The following is an 11,238-nucleotide window of genomic DNA, read 5'->3' as shown; positions in this document are numbered from 1 at the left end:
TTCTTTCAGCCATGACGAAGTGATGCCCACAAACATCGTACCTGCCAATCTACAACTGTGCTGCAATTTCTTCTAACTTGCTCCGTATATTGCGAACAATGAACTAAAACACCTTTGGTCCTGTATTTACCCTTTTTGATTTTGTCAGCTTTTTATGTTGCAAACTCATCCTGTTGGCTGCAATCTTGGCCCATCAACAACCTCTCCTCACTACACATTGCCTCTGTTTGTAAACCAGCTACCTCATCTTCAGCACTATTATACAACTTTCCTACGATACTTCTTGCATTGAAATATATGCAGCTCAGGACTCTAGTCACAACATGCTCAACCTTTCGATTCCTAACTTTGTCTGAGGTCTTACCAACACCTACCTCCTCACCTCTCCACTAACTGTTCTGACACTCTGGTTTCTATCCCCCTGCAAATCTAGTTTAAACCCCCCATGCAGCATTAACAAATATTCCCGCTATGACACTAGTCCCCCTCCAGTTCAGTTGCAAACTGTCCCTTCTATACAGATTCAACCTTCCCTGGAAAGAACTCAAAGATCCAAAAATCCTAAACCATCCCTCCTGCATCAATTACTTATCCATGTATTAAACTGTATAATCTTCCTAGTTCAGCCCTCACTAGCATGTGGCATGGGTAGCAATCCTGAGATCACAACCCTGGAGGTCCTGCCCTTTAACTTAGCACCTAATTCCCTGAACTTCCTATGCAGAACCTTGTCATTCATCCTACCCATGTCATTGGTACCTACATGGACCACGAGTTCTGGTTGTTCACCCTCCCTCTTAAGAATGCTGACGATTCAGTCTGACATATCCCAGACCCTGGCACCCGGCAGGCAACATACCATCTAGGAATATCCTTCTCGCCCACATAACCTCCTCTCTGTTCCTCTAACTAACGAATCCCCTATCACCACAGCATGCCTCTTCTTCCCCCATCCCTTTTGAGGCAGACTCAGTGCCAAAGACCCAACCACTGTGACTTTCCTCTGTTCGGTCATTTTCCCCTACCTCACTGACAGTATCCAAAGTGATATAGCTGTTATTGAGGGGGATGGCCACAGGGGTAGTCTGCATTGCCTCCTTAACCCTTTTCCTGACTATCACCCAGATTCCTGTGTCCAGCACCTCTCTATATGTCCTATCCATCACCCCCCTCAGCCTCCCCAATGATCTGGAGTTATCAAGTTCCAGCTCCAACTCCTTTACGTGGATTGGAAGCAGCTGCATCTGGATGCACTTCTTGCAGTTGTAATCATCAGGGACAGAGAAGGCCTCCCTGCCTTCCCACATCCCGCAAGAGGAGCATTCCACTATCATACCTGGCATCTCTATTATCCTAGCTGAGCAGATATAAAGAAGGGAAGGGAAAATAAACAATGTAGAGCTTTTCTTAGTGCCGAAGAAGAGTAGTGTGAGTTGCCTTAATGACAATTGTCCAGTAGCACTTACATGAAATGCTTTGGGAGGTTGGCTAGAATCAACTCCTGCCTTAGCAAGGCCCTACATTCATTGCAATTTGCCCATTGCCATCATAGGTCTATGGCAGACACAATCTCAATGGTTCTTCACCTGGCCTTAGATCTTACAGTCCTCATCAATAAGCTACGGAACCTGGGCCTCTGTACCTCCCTCTGCAATTGGATTCTCAACTTTCTAACCAGAATCTTTGTAAATTGGTAATAATATTTCCTCCTCGCTGATGATCATCACTGGTGCATCTCAGGGGTCTGTGCTTAGCCCATTGCTCTACACCCTCTATACCCGTGACTGTGTGGCTAGGTAGAGCTCAATTACCATCTATAAATTTGCTGATGATACAACCACAGTTGGTAGAATCTCAGGTGGAGATCAGAGGGTGTAGAAGAGTGAAATATACCACGTACTTGTGTGGTGTTGCAGCAGCAACTTTGCATTCAACATCGGTAAGACCAAAGAGCTGATTGTGGATTTCAGGAAGGGTAAGAGAGGGAACACAAATCAATCCTCATGGAGGGATCAGAAGTTGAGAGAGTGATCAATTTCAAGTTTCTGGTGTCAAGATTTCTGAGGATCAAACCCGGTCCCAACATATCAATGCAGCGATAAAGAAGGCAAGACAGTAGCTATCTTTCATTCAGAGTTTGGAGAATCAGAATCAGATTTAATATCACTGGCATATGTTGTGAAATTTGTTAACTATCACGATTTGGTTTGGTTTACCACCTAAAACACTCGAAAATCTCTACCAATGTACCGTGGAAAATATTCAGACAGACTAAATCACTGTCTGGTACGGTGGGGGGAGCTACTGCACTACTGCGCAGGACCAAGAGAAGCTACAGAAAGTTGTAAAATTAGTCAGCTCCATCTTGGGTACTAGCCTGCATCATATCCAAGACATCTTCAAGGAGTGGTGCCTCAGAAAGGTGGCATCCATTATTAAAGACCCCCTCTACCCCGGGCATGCCCTCTTCTCATTGTTACCATCAGGAAGGAGGAACAGAAGTCTTAAGGGACGGTCACACTAAGTGATTCGGGAACAGCTTCTTCCCCCTTGCATCGTAGAAAGCACTTTTCTAGGGCGCATCACAACCTGGTATGGAAGTTGTCCTGTCCAAGACCGAAAGAAGCTGCAGAAGATCGTGAACACGGCGCAGCACATCACACAAACCACCTTCCGTCCGTGGACTTACTTTACACCACACGCTGTCGGAGCAGTGCTGCCAGGATGATTAAGGACACGACCCACCCAGCCAACAGTCTCTTTGTCCCTCTTCCCTCCAGGAGAAGGTTCAGGAGCTTGAAGACTCATACGGCCAGATTTGGGAACAGCTTCTTTCCAACTGTGATAAGACTGCTGAACGGATCCTGACCCGGATCTGGGCCATACCCTCCAAATATCCAGACCTGCCTCTCAGTTTTTTTGCACTACCTTACTTCCCATTTTTCTATTTTCTATTTGATTTATAATTTAAGTTTTTAATATTCACTAATTTTAACTATTTTTAATATTTATAATACTTAATATTTGTAATCCAGGGAGTGTGAAGCGCAGAATCAAATATCGCTGTGATGATTGTACGTTCTAGTACCAATTGTTTGGCGACAATAAAGTATATATATACACATACTTACTGTAATTGATTTACTTTTATTTTCTTCTTTCTATATTATCATTATTGCATTGCATTGCTGCTACTAAGTTAACACAATTTAGGCACACGCCCATGATAATAAACCTGATTCTGATTCTTAACTTTGCTTTCTGTGACTGAAGCCTCGCTTTGCAGAACCCTCAAAGAGCTAAAACCTCAAGATCACCACTCTGATTCTGTCCACTCCTGTGGCAGCCGCTGCGCTTGCCCAGCCTTCCTTTAATTTGTTCTTGCTAATCAATTACTAAACCCCAAAAGATCACTGGTCAAAGTTCTTCTTTGCTGTACTTGGTCAGTGAACCTGATTGAAATCCCCGCCTCTCAAAATTTCTGATGTCCAGCGTTGTGTTCTTTATATTTATATGTACCATGGGTTAACAATAAAGAATCATATTCTGGAAGAATTAGAACTTGTATTTATAGCAACAAGACCAAACCATGTTTTTACCAAGCCATGGTCCAGATCATTCTGTCATTTTTTGCGCATGCTCAGAACTCTCTCCAATCACGTTCTGACACGTCATTACGCATGATATCACATCTTCCTGTCCTTAAAAAGAAAAATTAGCAACATTGACCAAAGCGAATGCGTAATTTAACATGTCTCTATCAGTCTCTCTGGGGGGGTTTATGAACACGAGTAGGCCTTCTAAGTGGTTTGCACAGCTCTTGTGTTTCGTTGTTATTTCCATGTTTTGCCTGGTCTGCATCAGTTAACTGAAACTCTGAAGTTGGCTCTTTCTTAAGGTCTTTGCAATTTCTTCTTAACACTGCTCCTTCTTTTCTTTGGACCGTGTATGATCTGGGTTGTACTTCTTCAAATACTGTAGCTTTCTTAATTCCTTCACTTCCATTGGTAATGAAATACGAATCTTCTTTTCTTCATCTAATTCATTCATTAACTGTGTAATCTCTTTTTTACGCTGTGATTTCATCATTTCAATAAAACTTCCCAATTCCTTCACTTATGCTTTCACTTCTTCAATTGGATCCTGATTCTTGTCACTCTTTGGCTTTAGATCAGTATTGTACTGTACTGGCAAGTTTGGCCTCTGTCCTCCTACAGAGGTGAGGTTGTGATGGAATGCATGGCCCACTGATGCATGTGCGTTATTTCCAGAGGGCAAAATTGCAACTCCTGATTTTGGTGGCAATGCTTTGTCAGATGCTGGTAATAAAGGGATGGGTCTGGGAGCTTTCTTTATGACTTCCAGCCGTACCATTCTGTCACTGTATTCTGACTCTGTGTCACTGTCCAGAACTAATACTCTATTCACCAAATTCAGTCTCTCACAGGCAGATAGACCCAGTATTGACTGTACATTCTTTGGCACCACCACAAATGAAAGCGTGTGCACAATATTTTTGTGTGATACTTTTGCCACACATGTTCCATTAACTGGAATGTCTGCACCTGAATAACCAGTCACATTTATATTTGTCTTATGTAACCTTGCTGGCTGGTGGCATAGTGCCATCAGTACTGGACTTCAGAGCGAAGGCTCCCGAGTTCAAATCCAGCTGGCTCCCTTGCACATTTTCCATCTGTGCTGGGTTGAGTGTCGAGCTAGCAACTAAGCCTCGTAAAAATAAGAAAGCCGATTAAAAAAACGCTGTCATGACGGCGTCCTGATGACTCCGTTCGGAGTTAAGGGCTTTCTTCTTCTTATGTAACTTTGGTTTTGGCTTTAATGCATCAAACTCAGATTCTGCAAGAACATTTACTTGTGCTCCAGTATCAAGTTTAAACAGAATATTGTTTTGGTTCACTTGCAATGGAATAGTCCAGTCATTCTCACTTTGTTTGTTTTCGCAAAGCATGCCTATATAAAACTCCTCAAGTTCATTTTCAAGCACTACATTTACTTGTTTTATTTTTTTTCTACTTCTGCAACAGCGTGAAAAATGATTACTCTTACCACAGTTGTTGCACATTTTCCCATACGCTGGACACTGTTTTGGTCAATGCTGCCGCCCACAGCGATCACACATTTTTTTAAAATTTAAAATGCTTCAAATTTGTCCATTAGATTAGATTATGAAGACACACAGTCCTCTTTTATTGTCATTTAGTAATGCATGCACTAAGAAATGATACAATATTTCCTCCAGTGTGATATCACAAAACACAGGACAGACCAAGACTGAAAAAACTGACAAAACTACATAATTATAACATATCACATAAAAGTTGCTGGTGAACGCAGCAGGCCAGGCGGCATCTCTAGGAAGAGATGCAGTCGACGTTTCAGGCCAAGACCCTTCGTCAGGACGGGTCTTCGTCCTGTTGTTTGCGTTTTTAATTATAACATATAGTTACAACACTGCAACAATACCATAACTTGATGAAGAAGTCCATGAGCACAGTAAAAAGTTCAGTCTCTCAAATGTCCCACAACTCACGCAGATGGGAGAAGGAAGAAAAACTCTCCCTGCCATGCCCCACCACAATCCATCTGAGTCATCCAAAAACTTCGAGCCTCCGAATCAGTTCTCCAACACCGAGTACTGACAGCCATCTCTGTCCGAATGATTCGACTTCAATCTCAGTCGCCAACAGCAGGCAAAGCCGGGGATTTTGAGGCCTTCCCTCCGGAAGATTCCCGACCACGCAGTAACGACAGCAGCGAACGAGGTTTCAGAAATTTCTCCAGATGTTCCTCTGTGCTTTCACGTCCGTCTCCATCAAAGCAGAATTGTCCATGGCCCCTATTTAATGGATACGATATCATTTTTCACCGGAGGGCTACACACGCGCGGCGCACTGCTCTCTCTCCTCCCGCCTCTTTCAATTATCAATTCCAATTTTAAATTATCTCCATCTTCATCTTCAAAAACAAAATTGCATCATCACCTATTATGTAGAGTAGAAGGGCAGGTTTTTTCCCCCGGTTTTCCATCAGCTTCCATCACCGATTAATATATTTCAAACGCTGCTTGAATTTTCTCCAGTTCTCAGTTATGTTCCCAGTCAGCTGAAGTGTCAGTGGAGGTTGCAAACCTTCCATTTTTGAACTCTTTTTTCAGAAAATTATCTTCGATTATCTTCACTTCTCCTGTGTTAGCGAACGTATTATTCTTCCAGACTGACTTCTGACACCATGTTGTGTTCTTTATATTTATACGTACCATGGGTTAACAATAAAGAATCATATTCTGAAAGAATTAGAACTTTTATTTACAGCAACAAAACCAAACCATGTTTTTACCAAGCCATGTTCCAGATCATTCTATCATTTTCTGTGCATGCTCAGAACTCTCTCCAATCACGTTCTGACACATCATTACACGTGATATCACCACAACCAGATTGGCCGCTGATTTACATCAACAACCATGATGACTAGCTCCACTTTTAATACTGATACATCTGATTTTAGCCTTAAAGCATCTTCACCAACTTTACTATCCATGACTCCAATTTCAGAGAAGCATTGCCCATCTCTCTGTTCTACAACACCGCCGGCGGCCCAGCCATTCATTGTGAACATTTAACCTGGATTTAACTTTCCAAACTGTAACGCTTCTCACTTCGTCAAATTGAAGTAAATTTGCAATTCCTTGTCAGCTGATCAAGATTGCCCTGTAATTGTTGATAGCCTTCTTCACTGTCCACTATACCACCTACTTTAAAGTCATCTACAAAATTGCTAACCATGCCTTATACATTCTCATACAAATTATTGATATCGATAACAAAATATTCTCCCTCACCAATTTTTATTGCTTCACCCCAGAAAGCATCCTAACCAGTGTATCACGGCTTACTTTGACTTTACGAGTTGAAAGATATGTGAGGCAAATGAGGGAACAGAGAGAGGTGTCTCGAATGTGCTGCCAGGACTGGAAGTGAAGGCAGACACAATAGAGGTGCTTAAGAGGCTCTTAGAAAGACACATCCCCAGAGTATCCTTTCTCAGATAACTACCCTGGGAGAGGAAAGGTCCCGAAGAGCAGCAAACAGGAGGCCGCACAAAAGGACCGGGCAGCGATCAGAGCCTGTTGGGGAAGTAGTGCAAGGAAGGCGGGGTGCAGAGCTGAGTTCGGGGAGGGGCAAAGCCGGGGTTGAGGCGGGTACAACGTAGACAGAAGCATTCAGACGTAATATTAGCACTTTTCAGGGATCGGGGAGGGGTAAAGTCAGCACGGGGAGCGGAGCCGAAGTTGTGATCATGGGGGGGGGGGGGTCAGAGACAGGGTTCAGAAGTCCGAGGGGAGCGGTGGGTTCAGAGTGGAGCTAGGAGGTCAGAGCCGAAGCCGGGGGTTGCAGTGAGGGACGAGGGCGCAAGATATGGGATCTTGAGGGGCAGAGCAAGAACCGGTGAAGAACAGCTGGGTGATGATCACAACCCAGGCCAAATGATTAGGGGCGGGGTTTAGAGCGAGAACTTTCCTACCCTATACAGCGCGCATGCGTCTCCTCCCATGACGAAACATGTTCGTTTACGTCAATACCCGCCGGCAGCAGTTACTGCGCAGGTGCAGCGCCGGGAGCTGCGCGGTGACGTCAACGTTCGCGACTGAAAGAAGCCGGTAAAAACTAAAATGGGGATAAACGGAGAGAAGGAAGGTTGTGGGAAGGGGACGGTGGGTGCCAGAGGAGGGTGAAAAACACAGGAGGGGGCCGTGGGGAGAAAGTGTGTGAGAGAAAAAACATGTGAGAAGGTGAGGGGGAGGTGAAGGAGGTGTTGGTGAAAGGGTTTGGGAGCTGGGTGGGGAGGCAAGAGAAGGATGTGAGTCGGGGAGGTGATGGAGCAAGGGGAGGATGAGAGATAGTGGAGTGACGGGGAGGCTGAGCGGGGGAGTGGAGTGATGGGGAGGGGGAGGGGGATGACGGGGAGGCTGAGTGGAGTGACGGGGAGGCTGAGTGGAGTGACGGGGAGGGGGAGCGGAGTAACGGGGAGGCTGAGCGGGGGAGTGGAGTGATCGGGAGGGGGAGTGGGATGACGGGGAGGCTGGGTGGGGGAGTGGGGTGACGGGGAGGCTGAGCCGGGGAGTGTAGTAACGGGGAGGCTGAGCGGGGGAGTGGAGTGATGGGGAGGGAGAGTGGGATGACGGGGAGGCTGAGCGGGGGAGTGGGGTGACGGGGAGGGGGAGGGGGATGATGGGGAGGCTGAGTGGAGTGACGGGGAGGGGGAGCGGGGGAGTGGAGTGATCGGGAGGGGGAGTGGGATGACGGGGAGGCTGGGTGGGGGAGTGTAGTAACGGGGAGGCTGAGCGGGGGAGTGGAGTGATGGGGAGGGAGAGTGGGATGACGGGGAGGCTGAGCGGGGGAGTGGGGTGACGGGGAGGCTGAGGGGGGAGTGGGGTGACGGGGAGGCTGAGGGGGGAGTGGGGTGACGGGGAGGCTGAGGGGGGAGTGGAGTGGGGGAGGCTGAGCAGGGGAGTGGAGTGACGGGGAGGCTGAGCAGGGGAGTGGAGTGGGGTGACGGAGAGGCTGAACAGTGGAGTGGAGTGACGGGGAGGCTGAGTGGGGAGCTATGGAGCACTATGGTTCAGGTACGGGTCAATAGAACTAGGCAGGATAACAGTTCGGTATGGACTGGGCTTTTTCCCATTGGGTAAGATGAGACTACAACTAGTGGTCATAGGTTTAGCGTGAAAGGTGAAATGTTTAAGGAGAATCTGAGGGAAAACTTTACTCAGAGGGTAGTGCCAATATACTGATTCAATTGTAACATCTAAGATAAAATTGGATAGATACATGGAAATGAGGGTTGTTGTTGGGTAGAGGTAGGCCTAGGCTGAAGTGCCTGTTTCTATGCAGTAATATTCTATGACTACGGCCTCACCAATATTTTAAGAAGCTGCATTACATGTTTCTTACTGTTATTTTCTGTGCATTGGCTAATGAAGGCTAATATCTCACATGGCACCTTCTTCCCATTATCAACCTGTACTGCCATCTTTTGCAATCTATGGACTGATACACCAAGGTCCCTCTGTTCCTCTATTCTCTAGTGCCTTTGATGGGCACTCCACCCTTATCAGTCTTTCCAAAGTACATCATATTCTACAGTGATCTGTACTTGGGCCTCTGCTGTTTGTGATGTATATAAATGACCTGGATGAAAATGTAGAAGGGTGTGTTAATAAGTTTGAATATGATACAAAGATTGGTAATGTTGTGGATTGTGTAGCCAACAGCCAAAGTATACAGTGATATATTTTGTGTGTCACTGATCCCAAGGAGACACTGGATTGCATAAGGTAGAGAGAATTTTTTAAAAAGTGCGCAGGGGCAGCTGGCATATTTTGCACTCCACATTTCCTGAGGAGACATTGCATTGCATTTAATTAGGCACTTCACAAGATCCAATAAAAGAAAATTAGATTTAAGAAGTTAGGAGCAGCCATTGTGTGAGTGGGCTACTGTTTGATGTTGAAGATTTGGCTCATCAAAGCTTCAGAAAGGAGAGGCATAAGCTGTAGCTATTTTTTTCTTATTTATTCTCTTTCTTTCTGAATGCACACTTAGTGCAGTGGGGATGCCAGATAGGGTACTTGAATGCTTCTCTTTTGGGATGTGGGAAGACTGGTGTCCTTGAAAACTACATCCACAAGAAGTGCATCCAGCCGCAGCTTCTAACAGACCATGTTGAGGAACTGGAACTGAATGAATTCCGGATCATTTGGGAGACTGTGGGGTATAGAGAGATAGTTACACCTAAGGTGTATGACTCAGGAAACTTGGTGGCCGTCAGGGATAAATGGGATAGACAGCAAGTGCAGAGTACCCCTGTGGCCATTCCCCTGAGCAACGTACTGCTGGGGGAATACCCTGGCAGAGGAAAGCCACAGCAGTCAGGTCTTTGGTATTGAGTTGGGCTTTGTGGCTCAGTAGGGAAGTGGGGAGAAGAGGCAAGCTACAGTGATAAGGATTCGTTGCTTACCGAAACAGAAGGGAGGATCTGTGGACGAAAATGATATTCCTCCATGTTTTGTTGCCTTCTGGATACCAGAGTTCGGGATATTTCGGATTGAGTCCACAGCATTCTTAAGTGGGAGGGTGAGCAGCCAGAGGTCAGAGTCCATGTCAGTACCAATGACATGGATAGGAGGGGTGACAAGGTCCTACAATGCGAGTTCAGGGAGTTAGGTGCTAAGTTAAAGGACAGCACCTCCAGGGTTATGATATCAGGAATGTCATCCATGCCACATGCTAGTGAGGCCAGGAATAGGAAGCTCATGCAGTTTAACATGTGGCTAAGGAGTTGATGCAGAAGGGAGTGCTTCAGATTTTTAGATCTTTTGGCACTCTTCCAGGATAGGTGGGAGTTGTATAGAAGATAAACTTCTGTTAATGCCCCTCCTCCCCTTCTTACCCCATCCCTAATTTTTATTTTTATTAGATTTTTTTTCTCTCTTTCTTTGTCAATATAACTCCTTGCCTGTTCCCCATCTTCCTCTGGTGCTCCCTTCCCCCTTTCTTTGTTCCAAGGCCTTCCATCCTATGATACTCCCCCTTCTCCAGCGTTGCATCCCTTTTGCCAATCAACTTCCCAGCTCTTAGCTTCATCCCTCCCCCTGCTGTCTTCTCCTATCATTTTGAGTCTCCCCCTCCCCCTCCCCCTCCCACTTTCAAATCTCTTACTATCTCTTTTTTCTGTTAGTCCTGATGAAGGGTCTCGGCCCGAAACATCGACTGTACCTCTTCCTATAGATGCTGCCTGGCCTGCTGCATTCCACCAGCATTTTGTGTGTGTTGCTTGAATTTCCAGCATCTGTAGATTTTCTCGTGTTTGCAAAGATAAACTTCAGTTGTTTTCTCTGAAGTGGCAGAATCTGAGGGGAGATCTGATAGAGGTTTATAAGATTATGAAAGGCAAAGATAGAGTAGACAGGGAGTATGTTTCCCAGCATTGAAATATCTAATACCAAATACACATTTAAGGTGATAGGTAAATTCAAAGGAGATGTGAGAAGCAAGGTTTATGCACAATGAGAGATGGTGTCTGGAATGCGCTGCCTGGGGTGGGGATAGAGACAGCTACATTAGCGACTTTTAAGAGATGCTTACATAGGTACACGAATGTGTGGAAAATGGAGGGATATAGATACTGTGTAGGCAGAAAAAGTTAGTTGAG

The sequence above is a fragment of the Mobula birostris genome, chromosome 2 (genome assembly GCF_030028105.1).
Source record: "Mobula birostris isolate sMobBir1 chromosome 2, sMobBir1.hap1, whole genome shotgun sequence".
Lineage (NCBI taxonomy): Eukaryota > Metazoa > Chordata > Chondrichthyes > Myliobatiformes > Myliobatidae > Mobula > Mobula birostris.
This window is presented reverse-complemented; position numbering follows the sequence as displayed.